Raw genomic sequence first — 27,413 nt, forward strand, 5'->3', positions numbered from 1 at the left:
TTTGCATGCATACCCGCATGTACTGTGGCCAGTTTTCACAGTAAAAGACTGACATGAGGGTGTGACTTTCACACACATCCTGGAATACACGGTTGCTTAATATTCCTAAATGAAAACCGATTACTGACAGCATTTCTTGTAAAACTGTGTCGCAACACATTTTATGAATGAAAGTGCAGACAGACTATAGAGTTGTGATTTTTTCTTTTTTTAAAAAAGAAAAGGAAAAAAAAGAAGAGAGAACTAAAAACAGGAACTTGGTTTAACTTGTCTGAAAGACTCATCTTGTGGGGTTTTCTGTTACCGTATGCTACATTTTTACATCCTCCGTTTTAGGGAAGTTCTTTGATTATAGCACTCTCACTAACCGAGGCAACTCTTTGCTTCTTCAGTTCTCCAGCAAAACAGTAACAAGAAAAAACACGAGTTAGAATTCTAGGGCCATTATTTTACAGATTACATGAAAGTGTAATGCATTTGTGTAGAGTTTATGTGTCACTTGTAAAGATTGCAGAGAGTGCTAGAAATGTGTGACATGACAATGAACACGCATGTTAAAACCGGTTCCAGCTGCCTTCACATGGGTAATAAATTAAAATCATAATTAATAGAAAGTATCTTACTTTTAGCTGCACATCAAACAGCTCGCTGTGCATGTGTCAGGATTATTTAGGTTTATTGTAGCCCTATACATATAAACAAGGTTAAGGTAATATGTGTGGAACTTTTTAGTATTTCATATTATATTCATTTTACAAAACTCAAATTATTATTGTTGTTGTTGTTATTTTAATAATTTTAAAAGTATATTCACAAATATTGCCGTGAATATTACTCAGTCTTTTGTTAGAAGTAAATAGAGACATGTTGGCATATTTCTTTCTTTTTTTCATTTTATTAATGCTCCCATCTACATTTTAGACATACAGATGGGAAATATGTCTCGGTTCTGATTCACCTCTCGGACTCTCTTCCTTTCTCTCCTTTTTCTAGCCTTCTTTGTTTGTGTCTGTTATGATCAGTATTACTGTAGGTGGACTGCTACTGTTGCTACTTCTGGACTCGCCCTGTGGTCTCAGCAGGCAGACAAGAATTTTTGGCACGACATCCTGGGTTGTGGCCACTTGTCCCCTGAAACCTCTGTCATAGTTTTCAGCAATACTGGACATCCTGCTTCTTTTAATGCATTACTTGCTCAGTAGGAAGAGAAGAAAACAAAAGCCCTCCACGGGAAAACAGTGTACAGGTAACATGCAGAGGGTGCTAGTTGGATTCTGGTTACCTGACCTGGTCCTGCCAGGCCTGCACTCGCTGAGGCCTGTAATATGGAGAGATCAGATGGATTATCTGTTCTCTCTATATTGCAGTTTTTCATTAATGTAATGAATAAGTTGTTATTGATATCGTTGTTGTCATAGCAAAAATACCAGAAATACCACACACACCCAGACACACACTTGCAAACACACACACACACACACACACACACACACACACACACACACACACACACACGTAAACAACTTCAGCTTAACAGCACAGCTGCATCCACAGTGGTTTAGTCTGTAGTTTTGTCAAAGTTCTTTTTTTTCTATGATCTATGTGCAGATTTGTTTCTCGTATGTATTTGATGCCACATGAGAATATTTCCTGATGATAGTGGTGGAGAGTCGATCCAAAATCCCTCACAGGTTTTCGGTTGTGTTCCAGACAAATCCAGTGACGTCACATCATTTTCATACTGGCAATGGGAGCGTTTACATCCAAGAGAACACCCGCATCAGGATAAAAGCATGCCTCCAAACTGCATAGCAGAGTCACTGAATCACCAGGCTTCAGATTTTCCTTTTATTTGTCACCTATCTTCAAACACTAGAGAGGGAGCAGCAAATGGGCTGAACAATACAATTAATGCTTGTGCACTACTTTAGACACGCCGCTGGCATCATCTCGGCCTGTTTACTTCCAACTTAAGTCTCATCTCTAAATTTCTTCACTTTAGTCCCCTCATCCTGCTTTCTTCACTTCTGCAGTGTGCTAAATACATGCTCCACCTCGGTCTTCAGGATCCCCTTCAGGTCCGTGTTCTTTCAGCTCTCAAGAGGCGGATGGGCAGGGACCAATCCGTGTCATCATCTTTTTAAGGAAGTCATTGCAGTTTTTTCGTAGCCAACTTCAAGAACGTGATGCCAAACTTGTCCTTCTCGTAACTCAGCACAGACTATGCGAGTTCTTTTCCAAGATCAGCAAGAAGAGGGCACGCTGTTTGGTTTTAGTTCCAATAAAGCTGTTTCCTTGTACCTCATAGTCCATTTGAATAAAACCTGTTTGTCTCTGAGCTTCCCGTGCATTAATAAAGTCAGGCATTGTTAAAACACTGTGTGGGTTTTTCTCTCCCAACAAATGCTGGTGGGTTACTTTGGCCACATTTTTGACCGAATAAAAGACAATAATGGCATTGGATACATGGTTTAAAATATGCCTGTTTGATGGTAACTGTGAGAGTCCACTGTAGGTGAAATGTATTTCAACACAGGGCAAATCAGCACTTCCTGCAACGAGTGGACTTTAACACACTTCGCGGGCATGCCAGGGACATGACTGTACACTGTGGCACGCCACCCAAAAAAAAGAAGAAAGAATTATGCAATGTTTTATGTAAAACATCTCTAGGGACACAACCGTGGTAAATATTTTGCATGTAATTGACAAACTACTTCTAAGCCTCTGTTAACAGAGCCAGCATGACCTTTAAGCTGCAAACGTAATGCTTAAAGCAATGTCATTCCTTCAATCCACAGCTGGCCACTCAATCAGCCAATTTAATCCTCCAAAATATGAATCTGTTTAAATTTGCAACATTAACACGTGTCGTTATCTTTCACAAATCTATATCAGAGACGCAAACATTTGAATATGAATGGTTTTTAACTTATTTGGGTGACAAATAAGTTCACTGGCTCCACCTAGTGGTAAATCTTTAAACCTGCATTTCTGCGTTCCATTCGTGATCCTCTGGGAGCGGAAGTAAGAGGCAGAAGACAAACTGAACTCACCCTATTCACCTTGTTTTTGCTTTTTTTATATATATATTTTTTAACTTCTCCAGCTTCACCAAAATCGGTTTCTGGTCTTTAAACAGACTGGTAAGCAGCAGGCAGAGATATTCAGAAGAATAAAGGCAAATCTTTTGCAATATGTAAGAGATTTTAGTGTTTAGCGTTTAAATTCCATTTTGGCTTACAGCATGGGATGATAGTGCAACTTAGTTTTGCCCATATGTGCAAGATGAAGACAACAAATTCAAAACGATTCCATATGGCGTTAGAGCGCATAAAGAACACACAAAAAAGAAAAGCATGCGAACAGGCATAGGAAGTGAAATATTAAAACATTTTGTGGTAACTTGACAAAAGTGGAACACATATGCAGACCAGTAGCTACAATAGAAAGTTGATCTATGCTTTTAATTAAACATAGACTTGACTGAAGTTCAGCAAATAAAGTTGTTAAAAATATTAAAATGGATTGAAAAGAACAGAACAGTTTCCAGTATTGAATTTCCCAACTCTGCCTGTTTATGATGACACCAGCTGCTGTCTGGGAGAAATGTGGCTGTCTGCAGTGACGAGAGAACACCATCCTCCCTGTCTTTCTGACGTAGCTGCGAGATGAAGCTAATGAGAGGTGAGTCAGTGGCTGTGCTTGTTAATAATTTCAAAAAATCTTGCTCAGATGCTATTAACACCCCCCCCCCCCCCCCCCCCCCACACACACACACACATACTGACAATAAATAAACAAAAATTTAGATATTTGGGATCGATATCCCGAGTCACCGTTTGGCCAAAATCCTTCACTTTGATTGACAATTAATTTAAAAAATAAAATAAAATAAAAGAGCACCTTACATGATGTCAGGCTTACCTGCATTTGTCATGGGGATGAATCTCAAACTGTATTTACTACTTACTTTCACTGAGCAATGTTGACTATTGCTCTGCCATCTGATTAAATTCAAATAAAAGAATTAAAGAAGTAAATGTGTCTGGTATTGGTAGATAAGCTCTTATTTGTTGAGTTCAGTTCAATTTGTAACTGCTTATTTGTCTTCAGGGGAAAAGTACAAGACATTTAAAAAAATAATAATCACAATAAATACATAATGATACTACTGCACAACAGATTGTCATTATATATATATATATATATATATATATATATATATATATATATATATATATATATATATATATATATATATATATATAAAATGTTGTCTATTCTAAAGCCATTCAAAAGACCAAAAACAGGCATTAAAGCCCCACAGCTCATTAGAGTGAGTTTTAAATCTGCATTTTTATTTTTATCTCACCACCAAAACAGCATCCTGACCCAAACATTACAGTCATTAAACTAATGTGGGTAGTTTAATTTCTTTGCACTTCTTCTGAAAAAAGGAACTTATGCCACAACTGTTGTTGAAGAAAAAATTGTATTTAATATAAAATATTATGAACTGGAGAGTTACGATACTGCCACACATTAAACTTATGCGATCTAAAATAAACTTATAATATGGAAATAAATGCAAAAGCCTTTACTTATGAATAGTGATGTGGTGGTATACATCTATTAATACAGTTTTGACATTTCAACACTGAAAAAGAAATTAGGATCACGTCGGCTAATTAGAGCTATTTCTCACAACTGACTTCTTAAACAGACAGAGAAAAAAAAATCAAAAGAATGAAAGGAAGAAGGTGGAAGTTAATTAGAAGCCAGATAAAGAACAAAGATGAAATAAAAGGTTCAGTCCTCATCTCAGTCAATCCAGGACAATTAACTCATGATATAACTACACATCTGAGAAATACTCCGTTTTTTCTGGCGTTGGGAAACTTATACGACGCAACAGCAGGAAAGGAAAAGGGGACCGACGCGAGGTGATCATCATCATAACCCCCAAAGGGACCTGGTTGCCATGGAGCGTGTGTGTGCAGCAGCAGTGGGATTAAGGGTCTCATTTAGATTTTGGGTTGCTTTAGGATAAGAGTTGGTTTTGGGCATACATATGATCGGAGATGGTGGGACACAAGAGACGAGGGAATAAAGGGCGTTTTATGGAGGAGGTTTCAACTGAATGGTACACTTGACGCAAGAGATGATTTTTAATACGAGATTTCGATTCCCAACACCTTCCTACCACACGTCAACCTGAAGATGGCGCTCTATATCTGTCTATTAACAGAGAACTGCACGTGCGCGCGCATGTGCGAGTGAGCGCGAGACCGAGACGGAGGGCTGCTGTCTGCCTCCTCTCCTCTCCGGTGGTGTTGCCTCCCTGTCGCTGCAGTGCATTGCTGCTCGCTCGCCCTCTCTCTCTCTCTCTCTTCCTTCCTCGCTTTTGTACCTCGCCTCTTCCTCCTTCTCACCCGTCTCTTCCACATCCCTCTCATCCTCCTCCCTGCGGATGCCTTGCACCCCCGCCCCAGCATCCCGGCAAATGGTTGTTCCATCCCCGGCAACTCTGGACGCAGGACGCAGCGAAAAGGCTCACAGCTCCGTTCTGATTTGAGCACACTGCGGATTGACTTGAAAGAGGGGCGGACCAGGGACAGTAGGGAAACGAGGAGACGCCTGACAGTGGCCAGGATCTCATTTCGGTAAGTCATCGCGTTATTTTCCCCTTTACAGTATCGGGCAGAGAGGTGGAAGCTGTCGGGTCCACAGACGCCCGTGCTTTCTGGTCCTTCATTTTAGTACGACTTGCATATTGGAGGAATGCGCAGGGGGTGTGAAGATGACTTTTGGGTTCCTTCGTGTATGTTTTTATGAAACTGGTTGGCTGAGTTAAATATGATGTCCTGCTTTTAACAGCGAGCTTACTGTGAAGCTCATCGCAGGAACAAGACTCCTGCTGTGCAAAGATCACCCAACACATAACAGATATTTGGCACCAGCTGGCTGCTGACCTAAATTCACCACTGGTTGTGCGTAAAAGTACTCCAAAGGTGCAAAAAGGCACCGTGTCAACAAAAGAGATAGAGGTGCTCTTTATTTGCTAGACTGCTGAAAGTCAAAACCAGAAATAAAGTTTTTATATTCTTCATGCTGTCTGGACTTTACTGCGTTTTACTTCTAAATCAATCGACTTTTTTTCCCTTCTTTTTTGGAACTCCCCTTTTTCTGTAAGTTTCTGGCTCACCAGAGGTAATAAAAAGATAAGAGTATGGGTGAGACTATATACCTTTTCCACAGCCATACTTGTGCTTTGATCAATAGACATTTGCAGGAGGGGGATTGGGCCCTGGCAGTTTGTCAAGGGCATACAATATATCAAGCAGATGATGTGGAGGAGAGCAGGAGGAGGGCTGGGCTGCTGGTAGGCATGCTGTGGATGCATGTTCAGGCTGCTGCAAGTCAACTCTTGGGCAGGTGCATGATGGACAACTAACATAAGGATGTACAAGGATTGAAAAAGTGCTAGTATTTGCTCTGTCGCATCAAAGCCCCCGTTGCTGCAAAAGTACAAAAAAAAAAGAAACAAAAAAACTTTTGAGATCTGCAGGTTTAGGCAGCTTCCTCTGTGGCCAGGTAAGCAGCCTTGTGACAATTCAGTCTCCTCTAATTCCCCTCAAACTGACTGAAGAATAAAGGAATATATTTTTCCTCACATACGCCCTACATGGATGGCAGCCTCAATCTGTTTCAGCCAGCACTTTATCCACTTTTCCAGTACTTTAAGAAATGACAATACAACATTCCTCTTCCCCATGAGCTGCACATCCTCAGGAAGTAGATTTTTTTAAATGTATTTATTTATTTTTACTGTTGAAGGATAAGAAGCATTAGAAATGATCTATCACTGTGGGAACTCTCTCAACAGTTCCTGCGCAATCTCCATCCTTCACATACACACAGATACTGACACATGCTCCATCCCCTCTAAGTTTTCTAAAGATTAGCTTCTTTTATGTCCAGTGAATGTCTCCAGTGGCCATGAAAAGCCTCGTCCTTCATCGCGGACACAGATTAGGCTAATTCACACAGCAGCACAGGCCTAATGCCTAATCACTATGCTGCGCTGGCAGAACAGAACAGTCTTTATACTGTGGTCGCCCAGAGAGGGAGGGAAAGACAGCGAAAGAGAGCAAAGGGGGGAAGCTAGCCGCCGGTGCCTATTGATCGGACGGAAGGGCTTCTGTCTGGCAGGCGTCCACAGGATGAAGTGCTGACGACAGTCCAACAAGCTGCCACGATGAGCTGGCCTTATACGTAGTGCTGATGTGAATGGAAGAGTTTGAATTATAGTTATGCTCCCTTTAGCAGAGCTGGGTCAGGGAAGATTGGAAAAGAGTGTATGTGTTAAGAGTTTTTTTTTTTTATCATCAGAATGTGCAAGTTGGTTGTGCAAAGCAGTGATAATGCAACAGATAAACAGGTGAACAGGTGCCATATTGCCATATTGAGACTTTCAGACTTGGGCATTCACTAAGCACAGCAAACAGGCTATTGTAAACCACATCAGGTATGTTTTTTTCCCCACATGGTGTGCCCGAGGTCAATTCTGTGCACATGAAATGAGTGAAGACCAGGATCAAGACAAGCAGAAAGGAACTCTCAGTGGCATGTGCTTTGATATTTGACCAAGTGTGTCAAGTCTAACAGGACGCGATATAACGAGTGTTGTCTGTTGACTTTGCAATGTAAAATTTTGGTGTCAGCAATAAAATGTTGCTTTCTATTCTTACTTTAAAATGAATATTGAGACAGAGGTGTCTGAGTAGGATGACACTTTCCATCTTTTTTTCCTTCACCTGCTTCAGAACCTTTCATAATTCATGTGACTCGGGCAGCGAGACAGCGTACTGAGCTCAGACACTGTCTGACACCAGTAGTACCTACAGCACCTGTCAACTCACAAGAAAATGAATCTGTTAGAGGTCCAGGGGTTCTGTTCTACACTTAAATCTGACCTTTGACCTCCATATTAAAGTAGGCAAGATGAAAAAGCTGTCAAAACATTTCCTCACAGTAGTAGACAGTGTTTGTCTCCTCAACAGGGAACTGCTTACATACATGACTGAAAGTGAGATTAAATGCTTGTTTCCTTTCTCCTTCATTCCTCCTGCTGAATAAATATAGCTTCATACTAAAGGTGGTCCCTCTTTGAGGTGTAACAAAAGCCCCGATGCTGAATGGCAGCTGTGTTGTGCGTGTGGTTTACACCTATACATTCTGCAAAAAAAGAAAAGAAAAGCAAAAGACAGATAAATATGGAACATGAAGGAAAAAAACATGCATACGTCCCCTTAAATTCAGAACCTTTCAGGCCTCAGGCAATTAGCTGACAGTTGATATACACTTGGCATCGATTCATTTGCATATTCATGGGAATAGGGTCGGTGCTAATTGGCAGCCACACTGTGCTCATCGATCAGATAACTTGATGCTCGTGGTGGCGACTTGATGCTTATGAGCTCGTTTAATAACATAAAAAACACCGATGGGCCTCCGCTAATGGACAATTTTACTGTGTCGCCATTACAGTGGGATTGTTACAAGATCACATACATGTTCCGCACCATTAAACTTTCACTCCTCTTTAAAACATAACTCTTCTTTCCCTCAAGGGTGCAATGCTGTGCACCCAACATGGCTTTCTGATGGATGTTCTAGAAATGATACTTTGCAGTTAAGTTTATACATTTAAGTCAGTAATAAAGTAGAATTTTTTTTTTTCATCATCAATCAGCGTGACATTGGCAGTTTGCCCCATCAGGAAGAGGATCACCTTTGCCTGTAATGCTGTGTTATTGAGCTGGTCAGTAAGTCATTTCTTGTTTTCTTTAAACACAAAGTGTGGACTTGGAAGTTTATTTCTAAAGATGGAATATTTCTAAAGGAAGGAGTTAATTAATACAATTAATGTATTAATGCACCTTTGATCTTAGGCTGCAACCGATTGAGTACAACAAAAGCAAACAAGAGGCGATTCGTGTTTAAATGTAGGTGTGCACGGTCTAAAAGGTCTGACTTCAAGACCTTGTTCTTCTTACTTCGGGTGTCCTTGACAAGGACAGAGAGGACACAGAGTACCTCACAGCTCGAAGGACCTCAGTTTGTCACTGAGGCTTTGGCCTTTTTATAAAGAAAGGAAGGTACTGACAGTGTTTTCTGTTGAAAACAAAACAACTATTAAACACGGGAAATCAATGGTTACCCAGGGAATAGCATTTTTTGAGATAGTATCACCAGACTCTGATGGTGTGACGCGGCCTCCTTTTTTTTCCACGCCTGCCTGCACGGTTAATGTATCCTCACCATCTGCTGACCTTCGCATTAAAGCTGGGAAAAGATGGAGAAAATTTGCAGTTTGGAGGTGAGTGGACTGGACAGTGTCATTAAGCCGCTACAGCTTTGGCTGGACCGAGTAACTGACATAATCTGCCTGTTTCAACCTTCTCATAGCTACTTAGCATTTCTCTGACTCCATATGGAAAAGTTTCATTTTGACAAAAAAGGTGAATGTGGGGTGGGGTAGGGGCTTCTCCCCGTTTTGGGAGATGGGTGTTGAGACTAGAGAATTACCTACGAAAGCTGGGCCAAGCTCATGCAGCAGATAGGCATGGAGGCTTCTTAAGTGCCCTTGAGCATTTTGTCTTCCTCAATTACACACTTCTCTTTTTGCTGTAAAAGAAGAGGGAAAAAAAAACGTGCAATTTTAACAATGCCTCGGATTTATGGCTCGATTTCCACTGATGCCACATATAGTAAAAATATATGGCCTCATAGTGCAGGTAGGTGGTAAAAGGTAAAATCATTCACCAATTGCTGTGTATTGTACGCGGTGGTGATTAATGAGAGCAGGACTTTCAGAAGCGCAGCAGGAAGGAGACAGGGAGGGAGAGAGAAGATAGTGATATGTCAGTGTTGGAATGAGTCCAGGAAGCCAGCAATATGTGTGAGGGAGACAGACAGAGAGAGAGGGGGGTGGGTGGGTATGGATACCTGCTAGTGTGTCTCTGCCGCTGACTCTCCTCCCATCTTCTAATGAGCCCGCTGCATATGGGACTCCCTCTGTCAGCCCACTGCCCTCCTTCTTCCCCTCAACTCCATTATCCTCCCTCTTTTCCTTTACTCTTTACTATGAGAAAACAAAAGAGTAGTAAAGAAATTCAATTAAGAAGTCAAAAAGCCAAAGGGAAGATAAAAGAAATGGGTGATGTGACAAGAAAAAAGCACAAAGACGTGGGGGGTCAAGCATGCAGGTTAGGGAAGAGGGAAGTGGCAAAAAGATAAAGAGATTAAAAAAAAGATAGGTGAGGTGGGTGAAAAGATGACGTGGTGGAAAAAATTGAGAACTAGTGGCATAGCTTGAAGAGCGAAAGAGGATTATAAGTGCTGAGACGAGGAAGAAGGGAAGCTGAGACCGGGAATCATCAAATGTAAGAAGTGACAGAATAGTGTGAAGAAAAAAATGCCCAGCAGAATGACAGGATGACAAGGAAAGCCACATGACGGCACCGTGCTGTACTTCTTAGTGTCAAAAATGAAAATGCTGCATATTAAAACCTAACGATGTGTGTTTAGTGCGGGCCCTACAGTGAGCCGTATGTCAGCGGTTACCTTGCTGTGACATCGTGTTTGTGCCTACCACACTTTACTGTGCTAGGCTGAATAATTAATTGGCTCAGCTAGCCAGGTCTGCCAGAGGTAATTGAGCATCAAAGAGAAGCTGGAGCCCAGATCATCCTGATTTCCCTGGGCCAAAATGAAGCCCGGAGCTGGCTTGTGCATGTATGACAAGTGTGTCAGCGTGTGTGATTGTGACCTTTATTACATGTATGGGGGTTTGTCATTAGGATTCGTATTTGTTCAGAGGGTGGAGAGTGTATGCCTCATTGTTGCTGCGTGTCCTTGGGTGCATATGTGTGTGTTGTTGTTGTTTTGTTCAGCTCCTTGACATTCTTTTAATGAGGTTGCCTGCATTACAGTTTCACCACCTGCCTGGTCCTTTCTGCTGGCTTGTTATTGACTAAAACACTGAATTGTAGCTTTGTTCCTGGAGAGACCTGCACTTTGAACCTGTGGGTAAAATCATGGTGTGAAATTAGGATGAGAGACATATATTGGTCTGATATCAAGAGATGCACTTTGCAACAAGTGCGGCAGTTGTTAAGAGCATATGTGGCGCCTCACTGGAGAGAAAAAGACTTAGGATAATGACATGTTGCGTGGCAGGAAGCAGGGAGGTATATTGTTGTTGGCTTCATCTATAGTTTCTCTGCACAGCAACATACTATTATCTTTCTTGCTTGTCAAGTGGGAAATAACATGTTTGATGGGATATGAACACCTGTGCCTGATTGCAAGAGTTAGGTGTGTGTGTGTTTTCTCATCTGTTCTTTTAACCTTCATCTCATGAAATTCATTTTAAGCAACATTTAAGCAAATGTTGGTTGTGAATGTCAAGGACTAGCAATCACCTGGTTTCTAAATTAGTCTATGCAAAGTTAAGCAAATTGTGAAATTGTCTGTGTATGTGCAGCAAGCAGAAAACTATTATCTGTTGAATAGAAACACATCAACATACATCAACATAAAACAATATTGGATTAAAAGACAATACTTTATTGCTTTAATTTGATTTATTATTTGTTTCCGGGATGAAACTTTCTTTAATTTCCTTCATTTGGGATTGGTAGATTTATAGGTTAGCAAAAGATATTGGAAACATTGTAAACTTAAATTTAGAGTCAGTCAATTTTTCAGTTATTTAATGGAAAAAAAAATTATATTGTGAATATTGAATCTAGTGACTGAGATGAACATCGCCAGTCATTGTAATTGGATTTTAATGTATGTGGCTACAGATGGTATCATATGCAAAATCACAATTTCCCTCTGATAAACAGTTTGATTACATTCTCATAGTGTATGAGGGTTTAACTACCTGAGTCCAACAGTGTTAGATCCACTTAAAAGAAAGTACCTAACGCCGGCTGACAGGAGCTAACAGCGGCAAAATCAGCAGTGCTTATCTACAGAAAGTTTCAGGATATCCTCAACAACTGACCTCAGTATCACTGTCACCTTACAGAAGCTTCACTGAGTCATTGAATAGCATCAGAATCCTTTCACAAAGTCCAACAGGCTCCTCCATAATAAAAAGTCCTGGACACATATTGATAGCTGAGGTAAACAGCAGTCTGACAGCCTATACTCACTACAGATGAACAGCAGCCAGAATTCTGTCCTGTAGCAGCCACTGTATTTAGGATTATGCACTTAAATTGGGAGGGATGAGAAAAAAAGAGGTTGACTGCAGTCTGCTGACATCTAGCGGTGAGATATTCCACACTGTAACTTTAAGGCACTCTCAATGGCATACACATCTGGCTGGCCTGCAGAAGTTTTACAAGTACAGAGAGGATCGCAGGGCAGATGAGGGAAGGTAAGTAAGTTCTTTCAAAACATCAAAGGTTCATGTTGTTGCTTATTGTCAGGGTTTCATATTTACTGTAATTTACGTCACAATCAGTTTGCACATCACTTTCATTTTTTCATGGCAGCTGCTTGTCAAATACAGCGTGAAAAAAGTCTCTTTCTCACAGTTGTGTGCTCTTCAGTAGTTTTACTATAAACACAACACTGACACTCTAACAGCAGTGCAGATGTTTGAGAAATCAAGCGTTAAATATTTTATATTGATTTTCTAGAATCACTAGCAAGGCAGAAAAAGCGTTACTGAAGTATGCAAGAATAATATTTGATATTAATTTAAATGCACTTTTCTTTATTTCACAGCTGTCCTACATCTGTATAACAGCTGCAGCTGTAACATCATATTTAACTGTGTAATAAACTAGATACTGTCCTTTCCAAAAAACATATATATTTTTCTTACTTTCTCGTCTTGAGTAATCCTGATGCCACACACACACACACACACACACACACACACACACACACACACACACACACACACACACAGTAGTGTTTCGTAAAAGCTTGAGGGCAGCCAAGTGGTATAAATGCCATGCCTGATGCCTGTGGTGGGATCAGCAGACAGCCCATCAGCAGCCTATACTGATCCTTATCAGCTGTGCATTGCTGTGGCTACTTCCATCCGTCCGTCAAGCACTTTCTTACATCTGTAGAAAGGGATGTGATGGAAATGACAGGAAAGACAGAGACATAAGGAGATAGTAATCAGAAAAATATGACCCCTTTATAGATTGGTACTTCTCAGTTTATTGCTATGGTGTGCAGGGCTTATGTGTGTGTGCATTTGTGTCCCCTTGGATCAATGGAGAGAAAAGAAGGAGAGTGAAAGGAGGAGGCTGACATTAAGAAGAAAGAAGGTTAGAGGTACTTTGGAGAAAAACAAAAATGGCCGGTGACATCATCAGCAGAGGCAGCAGCCACCTGCACAACGCAGACCACATAGCATGATTTGTAAAGAAGATGGAGGATTTAGCTGTGAGCATTTCTAAGAGTAGAACAGCAGCTGAAATAATGTTTTGACCATGGGGCGTTTTATTAGGTTGTTTATTGATGTGTGTTGACACTGGAGAGCTACATCCACAGTCAAGCCCTAGCCCCTGCTGTCCACATTATTCGATTTCATTTCACAGTCCCAGAGCTAACAAAGGCAGGTTTTCTGTCTAGCTACACATTGTACTTGTTCCAAGTAAGCTGCGTGTGCTCTATTCTGATATTCAGCATTTTTATTTATGCCCAGTTCCTCTTGGGGGCATCCTTTGTTATACAGTATCCCTGTCAACAAAATGTTCTCTTTTAAATTAACAGTATACAGAGTGGCTGTGTATGTTGGGTGTTTTTCGATTAAAACAAGAGTGAATCTCTCGTTGCCTGCAAAGGGCACGTCGATGAAGATGGAGGTGCATGTCTTCCTGTGTTGCTGGACGTGGCCTGTAAGCCCCACTCTTACAGAGGAGTTTTTCTTAATCAGGTTTTTAAGTAAGCAGGAGCTGGAGTTTTCCAAGATGGATAATGGGATAAAGATTGATTGATTGATTGAACTCCAAACATCTTCTGCAAAAATGTGCAGATCATCAGTGCAAAAGTGCTGAAAAAAATGTCCCAAATTATAAGTTTTACTTCCAAATTAAGCGATTAAGAGCTGGGTGCATAATTATTATTAATTATTATGTCAGTTTAATCATTAAAATTTTTTTGATTAAAGAGTTATGTTCTCACGCGCCTTAATTTGCCCCTTCTGTCTTCCAAAGGATGAGCAACACGCCTTCTCCGAACGCTTTCGAATGTTCAACAACACACTGTTCTATTAGCAACCAAAGTATGCACATGCAGCTCAGTCCAAGATGAAAATAAATGAAAGGCAGTTCAAAGCCAAATTGTTCAGGAGATAATGGTAATTTCACAGTGTTATTTTGTGGAAAGCAGTTACAGATTTAAAGCAAAATATAAATATATAAGAAGAAGAATTAGAGGGTGTAACTTAGAAAATTTAGGAATTCACACCTTACTATTAATTACACGATTTGAAGGGGTAAACTTACTATTATAATAGCGTTAATAGATTTCCAGTGGAGCCAGCTAAAACTTCCTTAGGAAAAACTGGAGAATGATATTCATAGGCTGACTGGAGGCTTGTACTCCCTCCGGCAGACCACACTCAGATTCACTCTGAAATCTTGTTTTTGGTTTTCTTCAAAATGTATAGAGAAGAAACCAAAAACCACAGCAAGGGGACTGTTGTTGTTGCGCATTTGGCATCAAATTGCTTTATAAATAGCGTTTGTCGTTACTTCTTTATTCTCTCTGATGTCTCCTGTACTGTGCAGATCGCAGCTATGACCGGGCTCTGGAAATGCAAGTGCACATTAATTTCACTCATCTGTCTTCTGTGGGTTGCATCTGCGATGTATAATTCATCAAGTAACTCTCTGGTGATATCCGCATATAAATTAACTTAGATATTGTGCAGCTCATGAATTTCTAACGATGTATGTACACAGTGGCGTCGCAGCAGTACATCAGCTCCGCTGTCTCTTGCTTGCGAGAAATGGAGTGAAAAACATTTTGTGTGTTGGAATGTTCTAAGTCATGAAATGGATTTAAAAGTGGCCCACAGGCTATTCGTGAAATGTTCCTGAAGCAGAGCCGCCCCTCACTGTTGAGTGTACCAATTACGGATGGAATCTGCTGGGTGTGTTTAGAGATTTGTCAGGTACTGTATCTCGGTAGCAGACACACACACACGCACACACACACAAAACAAAACCAAAAAAAAACAAACACTGGGTGCATCTGTTTGATGGTACAGATTTGACAGAAGCTCCATTGATGCAGAGAAGAACAGAAATGCAGAGGAGGTTTGATTGTTCTCACCAACAGCTAGCTTTGCACTCAGATAAGGAAACTGAAAATGTGTGGGTTGCTGACAACAATTATTTAATAAAATGTAACAAAGTAATGGTGACTTGGTATTTTAAAATGCCATCTGGTCTTTAACTTGTTCTGTCTGCAATTTTGTAATAACGCTTAACTTTTGTTGGCTTGTGCAGCATGTGCCTTTTCTTCTAGTTTTGAGACTCGCTTGCTTTGGGGGAACATTTTAAACAAGCCAGACAAATTCCACCCGCACGTTCTTTATGAAAAACTAAAGTCATTTGCAAAGACAAGATACCCCTCGCTGTTGTTTAGGCCAATTAGGCCCAAAATCTGCTGGCTCTGGGCTTGTGCCAGGGATTTAGAATGAAAGTCTTTATGTGTCAGAAAGATGGCTTTGAAAAGGACTGAAAGAAAAAAAATGCTTGCTGATTTCCAGAAATGCACAGAAATGGTAAACTCACACACACACACACACACACACACACACACACACACACACAGCCGCACAGTTTCTGTCACTCTCATTTCTCTTTTCTTTCCTCCCTTTTCTCTGTGGGCTACTGATAGGCAAGACAAGAAAGCCAAAAGACAAACAGTTGATTTTATACTCTATATTCGCAACAGACTTCCACTTTGCAACCAGGGAATTCTGCACACACACACATACAAAAACACATGCACGTGTGTGCAGACATAGGCTGCAGTGAAGAGGAAGCCACTGCCAGAAAACTGTGGAGGAGGGAGACTTGGGTCAGTACCTCCCTGCTGCACTGCTTCCAGTTTGCCTATGTGACATTACTTCTGATAATTTGACCTGCACTGCAGACATGGGATGATGGAAGATGTTTTCTCAGCGGAACCTTTGGCTCTCAGAGGTTTTCATACCGAAAAAGAGACTGTGTATTTCTCTCCAATAGAAAAAATAAAATGATATTGATTTCACAGACATGGCAAGCAAAGAGCAAAATTACATTTATTAGAGGAAAGCTACCTCACCTGCCCACCTACTTTCTGCAGATGGGCACTGTTATTGTTTCCAGACGCAAAGGTCACATATAAATGATAGTTGTGATTTTTACAGTATGGCATTTACCATTTATGAATCCCATTGCACAGGTTATGATTTGAGAATGTCAGAAGACTGAGGCACACTGCTTGGTTTATTTTTTATTCTAACCCACACACCCAATGGCGTCTTTATAAAGAAATGACATCTCTTGTCCAAAGAAAAGAAAGAATAATTTTAAATTGTTTTTGTTAATTTTATTCTGCAAAAAAAAAAAGGAGAAAAAAACGAACTAAAGGCTTCGACCTCTTCTTCATTGATGCATGACAAGTTGAACTGTTGAATAATCTGGGATCACAGGGTCTAATGAAACCACAGGCAGTGAGGTGTCTGACTTTGATCTTTTGGAGGCTCTTAACCCGCCAGCGCGCCAAGCCTTAAACTGTTGCGACATGAGGGGAAAGGGGGAGCCAGGAGTGGAAGTTTTTTAGATCTCGTCAAGTGTTTCAAAGTCTTACATCACTTCCATGTCTTCCTCCAGGAGAGTATTGCAACAAACCCTGCTTTAAGAGCAGTCAATTCCTGTTTTTCCCCTCATATTGAGGTATTTTGATGGGTCAGTGATGGGAAATTTTGCGAGGGAGTCGTGTCATACATTGGGACCTCACACGTGGATATGCGTGTATACACACAAATGCACACTTTTCTGTTTTGTATACAGCGTGGGATGTTCTGCTCTCACACTGTGCAGCGAATTGAATTTTCATTCTCTCATGGTTAGTCAGGCAGTGTTACGCTTTCTGCCATTATGGCACATTCAGTAAGACAGCAGGCGGCCAGAGAAGCATAGAGGTCTCCACCAGCTTCTCCAGAGGAGGCTTGCCACCCTCAGCCTCATGCCCAGCAGCGGACACTCTTTGTTGGCTGGCTGGCTGGCTGGTGGGGGCTGAATGGAGATGGCACCATGCTGTGTCTCGCTCATACACCTACTGTAGGTGTAGTTATGATATACAGACATGCACAGACAAACACACACATGCACACAAAAAGTCTCCCAGAGGAGTCAGTTAAGAAAACATACACCCATTTTCCATTTTTTCTGCCTTTGTCCCAAACACTGCAGGGTAAATTGAGGGTCAGCAGGTTACAGGCAAGAATTATGGCACCATCAAGGTCCAGTTGTCAAGAAACCATGGTAACTATTAGCTCTGTTGGTTTGGTTGCTATGACAGCGCAGATATTACCGGCTGACTGCAGGCATGAAGTAATATAATGGGATGGTAGAGGGAGGGGATTAGACTTTGTGAAGTGTACATCAAAGTACGGGGAGAAAAAGTACCAATTCTGTTTGATCAAGAATAGACTAATAAGGCTTCAGATGCTGGATGGAGTGGTAGTGCAGGTGTAGTGAAGTGGCTTTGGAGTAGAATTTGCAGAGCAAACTGCTCTTCTACACAACAAGATAGGAATTTATTATTAATCTCCTTTCTTTTGTCTCATTTTCATAGCTTCTCATAACTGTTTTTCATGGTAGTCACTAATCAATAAATTACTTTTTTCAGGTATTCTTTTATGCAAATATGCAGACTCATTAACTTTGTATCTATACGCATCATTTTCATCTCCCGCAAAGGGAATGTGAATTTAAAATGCTGTTTTTTTTTTGTGTGTGTAGCTGCCATTAACATCCTGGTGTGGGAATAACGGTGGCTTTAAGATATAACCGATTGTGATGCAGTCTCCTAAAATTTCTGATGCAGGGCCAGTAAACAAAATATGAATTTGATTAATTTATCGCTGAAGTACAATTATGTCCGTGCTTGCCATTTATATTGTATAGACTGACATAAAATCTGCTACTTGATGTAAATCTTGCAAATGCATTAATTCAGAGGTATCCAGTTTAACCTGACGTTAAACAAATCTAATGAACACCATGTAGCCAGTCAAAGTCAATCCACAACTCTTACATTATTAAAATTGCATCACAGTTTGTGCAAAATTCATCATGTTGTTAATTTTTGCTCTAGGTTATTTCTGCTGCCTCTCTGCTACCTTTTTTTTCCTGTAGTGGCTGGTAATATTTTAGTCAGCGCATTGTTGCATGCTTGTGTGCCTCAGTGTGTTTGCGAATGCCAACAAAGTAGCGTGACTTTCTAAACATTTGCAGAATGGCTCCTAAAAATAAATGGTTCTTCTAGATCTCATAATGTGCAGAGATATTTACCAGCTGCAGTTCAGTCCTGTTGACAAGAAGAAGCAAAAACAAAGACAAATGGCTGAAGAGCGGTTTGGCAGTCGGCATCCCCTAGTTTGAATCTCTCCCATCAGACAAACATCTTTCTCATGCTTGCCTGGCAGCTCTTACAATCTGATTATTTTAGTTTACATGACAGATTGCCTTACTGTTGGTCAGTGATTAATGGAAAAAAGTTTGGGATTATCCATATTAATATTTGCCTTGGATTATTGCAAACAGCTAGACAAATAAACAGTGCAATTATATGAAAATAATCAAATCTTTATACAGTTGTATAGACAAATACATATTTCTGTTTCTGTTGAAATTTCATGCATACTGCTTTTCTCATACATCCCGGTAATGCTGTTTATAACCCAGCAAGGCTGAAAGTACGAGATGGCACCCATAGTAACAAATTTGGCACGGCATTATTTCAGACAGGCTACGAAGTTGAGCTCAGCCCACAGTCGTCGTAGATTAGCCGCTAGCAGCTGATCTCAGTGCCAGGTGACATCAGCGTTTAGCTCAGCTGATACGCTTTGCATGGCATGCAATAAAGGACTTAGTTACTTTAACTTTCCTCAATAATAATAATGATAATACAGAATCTTTAAAAAACAAAGTTACAAAGTTATTAATATGAAACAAAAAGAGATTAAAAGTGAGGATTAAAGAAAATTATGTAACAATGAACAATAGGAAAAGGTAATACAACTATTTTGAAGGAAAACACAGAAATGGGCAGCATGTTGCCTCACAGGAAGAAGGTCCTGAGTTTAATTCCATCATCAGTCTTTCTGCGTGGAGCTTGCATGTTCTGCCCATGTTTGCTGGGTTCTCTGCGAGTATTCCGGCTCCCTCCCATAGTCCAAAGACATGAAGTTAGTGGGGACAGTAGGTTAATTGGAAACTCTAAATAGCTCATAGGTGCGGATGGTTGTCTGTGTCTATATGTTAGCCCCGTGACAGCCTGGTAACCTGTCCAGGGTGTACCCTGCCTTTTGCCAGAAGGCAGCTGGGATCGGTTCCAGCTCTCCCGCGACCCTGAAAAGGATAAGCAGGAGAAAATGGATGGATGGAACATCATAGATATAACTCAGCAATCTGATCTCCTCAGGGAGAATGGGTGCACTGACAGAAAAAACCCCCTGATCAGATGGGATTGTGGGATTGTGAGGTTTGGCTGAGGAGCCCAGGTCCCAACCAGGATGGAATACGGTGTCAGGGGATCTGAAATGTACTGTGGCATGAGCTCACTGAGGGCCTTAAAAGTTAACAATAATCTTAAAATCAATTCTAAAATTAAGGTAACCATTGCAGAGAAGCTTAAATAAAAGTCATGTGTTTGCTTTTTTTGTTATAGAGAGACGTTTTGGACCAGCAGGTAAGTTTAAATGAATCTGAGTAATCAAATCTAGATAGAAGCATGTATGATGATCTCTGTGGTAAATGGTAAATTTGTATAGCGCTTTACTAGTCCCTAAGGACCACAAAGCGCTTTACACATCCAGTCATCCACCCATTCACACACTGGTGATGGTAAGCTATGTTGTAGCCACAGCCACCCTGGGGCACACTGACAGAAGCGAGGCTGCCGGACACTGGCACCACGGGGCCCTCTGACCACCACCAGTAGGCAACGGGTGAAGTGTCTTGCCCAAAGACACAACGATCGAGACTGTCCAAGCCGGGGCTCGAAGCGGCAACCTTCCGATTACAAGGCAAACTCCCAACTCTTGAGCTACAATCGCCCGTGGCTGCATCAGCAAGACAGTTCGCAACCCACCTCAATCCCAGCTCCTCCTTTTCATGTTATGTCTGACCTAATTAGAGTCTTGTCTGTTGCCGCTGATGGTCGGTCTGTAGAGATCTTGCTGATGCCTCTCCTGTGTGGCTTCCCATGGGAAGTCTGGGATGTTTTAAAACTGAGCCGTCTGTCAGATACAAAAGACTGCAGACGAACATATTCTGCTTTCGATTGCAGTGGAAATAACTGAACTGAGGTTTGTGCATTTTCTTTTTTATGCTCCTGGTATTGAATCATTAATCATTACTTAAATTATCATTGCTTAAATTCCATTATCCAGTTTATCGACCTTTTACATTTTTTATCTGGACTTTAATTTCTCTTTCATTTTTTACACACTTCAACGGTTGTTCATCAAATGTAACAAAATGCACTGTGCTTAGTGTTATTGAGGTCTTCAGATGAGGGTATCGTGCTTTTGCAATCAGTCCTTTTGTTAAAACTTCAAGCTGTCTTTCTATCAGATGCTTGAGAAGACCTGATATATTAGACACAGTCAACCCTCAGATAACCTTGATGACTTGGTTTCCCCAGATTCCATTTGTTACCTTCACACACATGCACATACACCGTAAGAGGCCACAATCAAGCCAGGAGGGGAAGTCACTGACGTCCCATATGTCTCCTGTAGTAACAGCTGATGCCAAGTGCCTGATCACACCTCAGAGGAACGGTGGATATAAAAGAGGAGCGACTGAATGCCTTAAAATAAGATACAATGTTATGGATTGGGCTTGACACAGCATCTCGGAAAGTCATCCTGAACACAGTTCACTCGTCTCCCTTTTTGCATTGCACCACAGTGGAATGGGTTTATAATGAATCCAATGTTGTCTCTGTCCTGTCTATGTTTACATGTCTTTCTTTTTGCGGAAGTATCTTTTAACCTTGCTCAGTTTATTCAGATCAGATAGAGCGCTCTGTGTCTGGCTTTCAATTTTTGAACCAAAAACGTGTATGCACGCACGCATGCACATGCAGACACTTTCTTTATTCACAACTAGACAGACTAACTAGCACCCCCAAGGCCTTTTGGCTGGTGAAAAGGGACAGAGAGCGCTATTGTTTTTGCTGTGATTCAGTTATTACACAGAGATTAACACAGTGAAACTGTTCTGTGCCACCCAAGGGCTTTGGACCCAGAGAGAATGAGCACTGAATGCATTTATCTCACTCTCTTTGCCCTATCTCCTTCTATTTCCCTGTCTCTTTGACACACACGCACACAAGCCGCACATATTTAGGCACTACCAAACAAACAGTTGAAATTATGGCGAAACGCGGTGCATGCACCAAGCATCTGTTGGTGTGGAGGAATGTGTTCAGTGGCTGATAAGGAGGAGAATATGACAACAACATTAGAACAGAAATGCCAGCACAGCAACATTTCTTTCACACTCACGCTTGCCCCACACATTTAAACACTTCACACACATATGCTCACACACATTCTCTTGTCAGACTAAATAGTCAAGCTTTTCTATTACTGGTAATGATGGAGCGCGCTCTGCATAATGGGTGTGGCAGCAAAAGACACACACACACGCAGAAAAACATGTCACAAAAGAAATTAGAATTATAATGCAGTTTATTTACATTACAAAATGGCGAAAGGTGTTTAAAAGCTGCCTTCACGGAAACATTAGTTTTTAAAAAGGGAAAAAGGGAGAATGAGGACTAAGAGGGAAGGCAGCGGAGAGATGCAGGCTGGTGAATACTGGACAAAATACCCATTGTGGCAGTGACAGTGAGAGAGAAGGCAAGGTGAACGAGCCAGAGGATGACATCATACTGACAGAAGCGAGGCAGCAGAGTCCCAGTGGGATCTCCGTGCCTGTGACAGATGTACGGCATCTCAGTGGGATCAAACACAACCAACAGGCAGACTTTCAGACTTGGAGCAGCTGGAAGAGCATTAAAATAACATCTAAGCCTTGCTTGTGTGCATGGGTGTCACCTCTTCAGATGGATGCGTCACCCATTAGAAGGTCTCAATTCAGAATCCATTCAGAACAATTAATGTAAAGATAATGATGTTTTTTTTTTTTTCATATTTCACATATAAAAGGCAGTCACATTCGACTTGATGAGTGTCTATTTAAAAAGCTAATTAATGATGCACCGAGAGGCAGGGTGCATTTGATAAAGTGACATAATGATAATTGTAATAAGTGATCGTAAAAGGATAATGTGTTAGGTATTGGATTTCCAAAAGTGTCAAACCTCTAATAATGCTGCAAACTCTACCTGTTATTGGACTTGGCCACAATGGGAATCAAATGCTCAGCCATATTGGTTTCCCAGGAAACCCTCCAGGCAAGTGGGTAGTATTACTTTGGTATTTTTTAATACCAGTCTCAAAGTTGTGCAGTCTACAAACTGGCAGAATTAGAAACCTTTAAGGAGGGGAAACAGTCAGTTCCCCATTAATCATGCACGCATTCAGAACTTTTTGCTGTTATTCAAATCAGTCCCCGGATAAGTTAATTATTTTTGGATAATTTATATAAAAAAAAAATCTATTAGTCTAACAGAAGCATTCAGTGAATCTGGAACATACTGCAGTCAGATATTTACTCAACAAGTGGTTTTGTAAGTGCAGAAAAGCGTTCAAGAAATAAAATCTGGATGGAAGCCCGTGTGGTGGGTCCTTGCAAGCGCTGTTGCTTCATGTAAATTATAAATCTACGAAGTGTCGAGACTGAAAGATAGGATGTGCGGATGGCCACAGTCCTCGCCTCTCTTATCCCAGTCTCAGGGGTATACTCTTCCTGTCACACCACAGCGCAGCCTCTGCATTGTGGCTTTATAGGTTTCATATTGCGGTGAGCTCTACAGCCAGCAGAAGCCTCTGCTATGGATGGAAATAATAAAACTTTATCTTGTGGTAAGCTGCATTATAAACGGGAAACTACCAGAATGGATGGAGTGTAGTGTCACAAGATACAAGTTGTGAGTCAGTGCACACACAGTATCTTTTATATAAGCGGTTTAACATGTTGTTGACATCTGAGAATTAATCATGTAGTATTAAAATGTCACTGATAGTGGGGTTTTTTTCTTGAGAGGAAAAAAAATATTGTGAGTAATCAAATTCTGCCTGTTACAGTAACCTTAAATGTGTCAACATTTCTCCTGGCACTCATTTCACATGACAAAATTGAATCTTTAATGGTTTATTTATTTTTCAATGAAACATCATATTTTACTCAGAGCCTCTACAAAGTCAACACAGCATTGCTTCAAAAGCAAGTAAAAATAGCTTTTCAGCTTCCAACCCATACTTTTTTAACTGGTAGCTGATTTAAAACCAGTGAGGCAGTTTATACTCTATGTCTCTATTTTTGTTTGTCAAACAGCTAGTTATGTAACCAATTTAAATGTGCATTTTGTGTGTGTGTGTTTGAGTCTATGAGCAACAGAACCCCCACAAGATCATAAGACTGCTCATCTGTGTTTCTCACTCTGTCCTTTCTTTGTTTCTTTGTTCTTTTCATGTCTTGCATCTTTTTATATTTTTCTCCGTCTATCCAGCGAATTTAGAATACTGACCTGTGAGCTTCGATCTCCCACTCTCCAAGTAGCTGCCCTATTTTTTTGGTGGTGGATCGGGGCGGGGCGGGGGGGGGGGGGGGGGGGGGGGGAGGCTGATGTCACACTGTAAATTGGAAGTGGAAGACTGTAATGCAAATAAGAAGAACAACCACAAAAAACCCCAACCACCACCAACAGCTATCTCAAAAGGAGTCAGGCATCAGCAAAAGGGATGGGTTTATTGAATCCCTTCGTTTGTGTGTCACAGTTCCTGCTTGTTTCTGAACATTCTCACTTTTGCGACAGTATGTAAAACAAAACTACCAAAGAAAACAGTCAGATATGAAATGGCCACCCATTTTTCTTTTGCACCTGCTATATCTCATTTTCCCCTTTGGTCTTGTCACAGAGGAATGGACTGTTTCATTAGATCACAGGCTGACTCAAGTCTGCTGTCTCAGAGATAACAGCCAGGTAAATGTTGGCCCCTTTGAATGCCAATCATATCTTCACACACAAGACAGCGTGTGATGACAGCTGTGGTCAAGGTTATCATCTGAACCCACCATACCGCCATTGCTCTCTGTCTGAGAAACGCCTTCTTCCCTTTTTTCCTTTTCCTCACATTTTCTCCTCTGTCTTCCTCTAAGTGTCCCTAAGTGTTTCAAACTGCTGCGTCTGTGTGGCTCTTAGAAGAATGACTTTCAGGTCAGTCACACTTCTGCTCTGCCTGTCTTTAGCATTAGCAGGTTAGTTATCATGAAAGGCAGTGGCTCGGATTTGGGTGAACAATGACTTCCATGAGCCATGCTGCTATTTCTTCCTAAATTACAAGATTTTCAGTGGATAATATGCACACACACACATGCAAACACACAGACTGTATTTGACTTTACAGTAGCTTTATATAGAAGGTCATTTTACAGTTTTTGTTTGGTCTTTGGCTCTATTCAGAAGAGAAAGACAGATGCCTTTCACTTAGTAAATAGTTAATGAATGACCTTGAGCTGTGTATAGTGTTCATGTGCGCAACACTATGTACAGTGCAAAAACTGACTTATAGTGACATATCTCTACTTTGTGAGCAAAAGGAGAGAAAAAATGGGGGAGCAGCCTTTTTTTAAGCACCATGGACAGCTCCAAGATTTGCTTTCAGCGCAAATAGCTGGTAATAGCAGTTTTTAATTTCTATTTTCATTGGCTATCACCAGCCTGATTTCCTCTACAGGCTCATTATTAACATCTGTCAGTTTTCCAAATAGCAAAGTTACCAAGTTGGTCTTTAGAACAAGTTCCCACAGCGGTAAAACTAGACTCTTCTTTCAATTACATTAATGAAGGTTTTAACGTGGCCTCTGCCTGAGCAAATGGCATTCAGCTGTGCTTTTGGGCAAGTGATGCTTCAGTTACCCATCAAGGCAGGTGGCTGAAACTGGACCCAATCAATAAAAAGAAGACTGAAAAACACTGCTGCAATACTTTAAACTGTGTGTGTGTGTTGTGTTTCTGTGAAACCAATAAAAGCTCAAAAGTATAGTTTCACACAATAGAAAAATGAAATAATTTTTTAGCAAAAACTTTGTGTAATTAGGCTATTACAGAGAGGTCCACCAGGATTGTTCTGACTGTGGTTTCTATAGCTTGTTAACATCCTTAACATCGAAGAGAGGAGCAGCAGTGTGTTTTATAACAATATGTTATGTTATATTTTTCCCATGGCGAGTCAGGGAAAAATACTAACTTTGATAGCAATATGAATTATATAGGTATTAATATATACCACCCCAGGGGCTGGAAGAAAACCATACATTATGCTGCTCTGCTACAATTTTCACAAAGTCAAGACTTCAAACAAAAGTCAAGCAGAAAGCAGAAAGCAAAGTCAAACTTTTAAAGCCAGTTAAGGCAGATTCTATTCACTGGAAAATGTATAAAGATTCAAAAACACTTTAAAATGCATATTGCTTTGTGTGTCCATACAGGATTGTTTATGAAGGACAATGCCTCTGAGATTTACAGGGAGCTGTCTTTGGCTGTAGAGAAACAGCGGGAACCACGAGTAGCCTTCCCCCAGGCATCTGTTAGATATCAGACTTCATCTCTGTTTTTCTTAAAAGGCAGACTACAGTATATTTTTCTTGTTATAAATGGGTTTAGGATATCATACATCATTACATGCATGCATTTGCATACTTCAGGGAAGGATTGGGTTCTTGCTCACGCAATATGTCATTACAAATGCTCTGACTCCTTCACTGTATATATATGAATGAGTGGGCTTGGAATCCAGGCTACTATTATGCGTACTTACTTTACAGTGGTGACAGAAATGAAATATATAGGCTTTTGTGGGAGAAGTCTGTACTATGTCTTTGCAAAAGTGAATATGGTTTCTGCTCAAGATTAGATTAGATTTAAGAAAGTGACTTATTAAAAGAAACAGAGTGGTTCACTGGCTGAGTGACTTGTGTGATGTTAAAATATCGAACTTAGAGCTAATCCACGAACACTGTACACCATCAATGAACCATGTCTTACACATATTTCAGTCACTGAAGTGTAAAAAGTCCAAATCATTGAAAAACTGGGTACTCTAGCGATGTGTGGCATATTTAAACTTGAATTCACACAAAAATGGTTACTTATCCATGTCGTCACAGCTTTTGGCTCACTTCTCTTGAGAGTTTCCACTTTCTACATCAGATTAGTCTTTTTCGTTGCATCCTTTGCGGCTGTGTGCGGTTAGCACGGTGCTGGTTGGTGATTAACAGGTATCACACTGTTCTGACAGGTGTGAAGAAAATCAGAGAGAGGTGTGAGACCAAAGACAGAAGTGAAGCCCAGGAAAGAATATGTCTGGGTTCTTTCACTTTGTATCCTATTTGTTCCTTTGCGTTGGATCTTCCCTCTCATTCTCTTTCTTTTTGTCTAAAACCAGTTTTTACTTCACTTCTTCTATTCTTGAGCTCTTTTTTTCCCTTCACTTGCTCACATATTGAATTTTTTTCTCCACACTGCATAGTCTCCATCTTTGTTGCTAAGAGGGTTGAGTTACTGTAGCTTCCTTTGTGTCTCACATCCTGGTTGTCAGAGGTGATAGTAGAATCTGTTACTTGCTGCTTTCTGCTGACAGCTCCTGTTCCGTGAGGTGACATCTTTGTTTCAGATGTGTTAATGATACAAAGTATGTATAAGCTTGCTAGACAAGGTGATAAAATCTGCTCATAAGCCTTAATTCCTTCCAGGCTGATTCTGTTTTTAATGACCAAATTCACCTTTTATTTCATTACCTGTGTGTCGCATTGACCTGACTTTTTACTGGTGTACTGTGTAATCCAATCATCGGGATTTGGATACAAATGATTTTCAAGTCAAGGGCGCTACCAGCAATCTAATGAGAATGCCAAAACAATTGAAAGTAAAATTATTTTATTCCT

General features: G+C 40.7%; 1 protein-coding gene and 1 long non-coding RNA gene across 4 annotated transcripts in view; both read left to right on the forward strand.

The window, feature by feature from the left end:
• Positions 1-783: 783 nt before the first annotated feature.
• On the forward strand, positions 784-2,375 carry LOC113028905 (uncharacterized). Its single transcript, XR_003273300.1, has 2 exons — positions 784-1,246; positions 1,711-2,375. It is a non-coding gene; the product is annotated as an uncharacterized LOC113028905 (long non-coding RNA).
• Positions 2,376-5,291: 2,916 nt separating this feature from the next.
• ctnnd2a (catenin (cadherin-associated protein), delta 2a) overlaps positions 5,292-27,413 on the forward strand; it is a 255,788-nt gene continuing 233,666 nt past the window's right edge. For all 3 annotated transcript variants that reach the window (XM_026179361.1, XM_026179364.1, XM_026179362.1), the window contains exon 1: positions 5,292-5,666. The gene's annotated coding sequence lies outside the window, so the exon portion shown is untranslated. The remainder of the gene's footprint in view (positions 5,667-27,413) is intronic.

Source organism: Astatotilapia calliptera, chromosome 9, assembly GCF_900246225.1.
Source record: "Astatotilapia calliptera chromosome 9, fAstCal1.2, whole genome shotgun sequence".
Classification (NCBI taxonomy): domain Eukaryota; kingdom Metazoa; phylum Chordata; class Actinopteri; order Cichliformes; family Cichlidae; genus Astatotilapia; species Astatotilapia calliptera.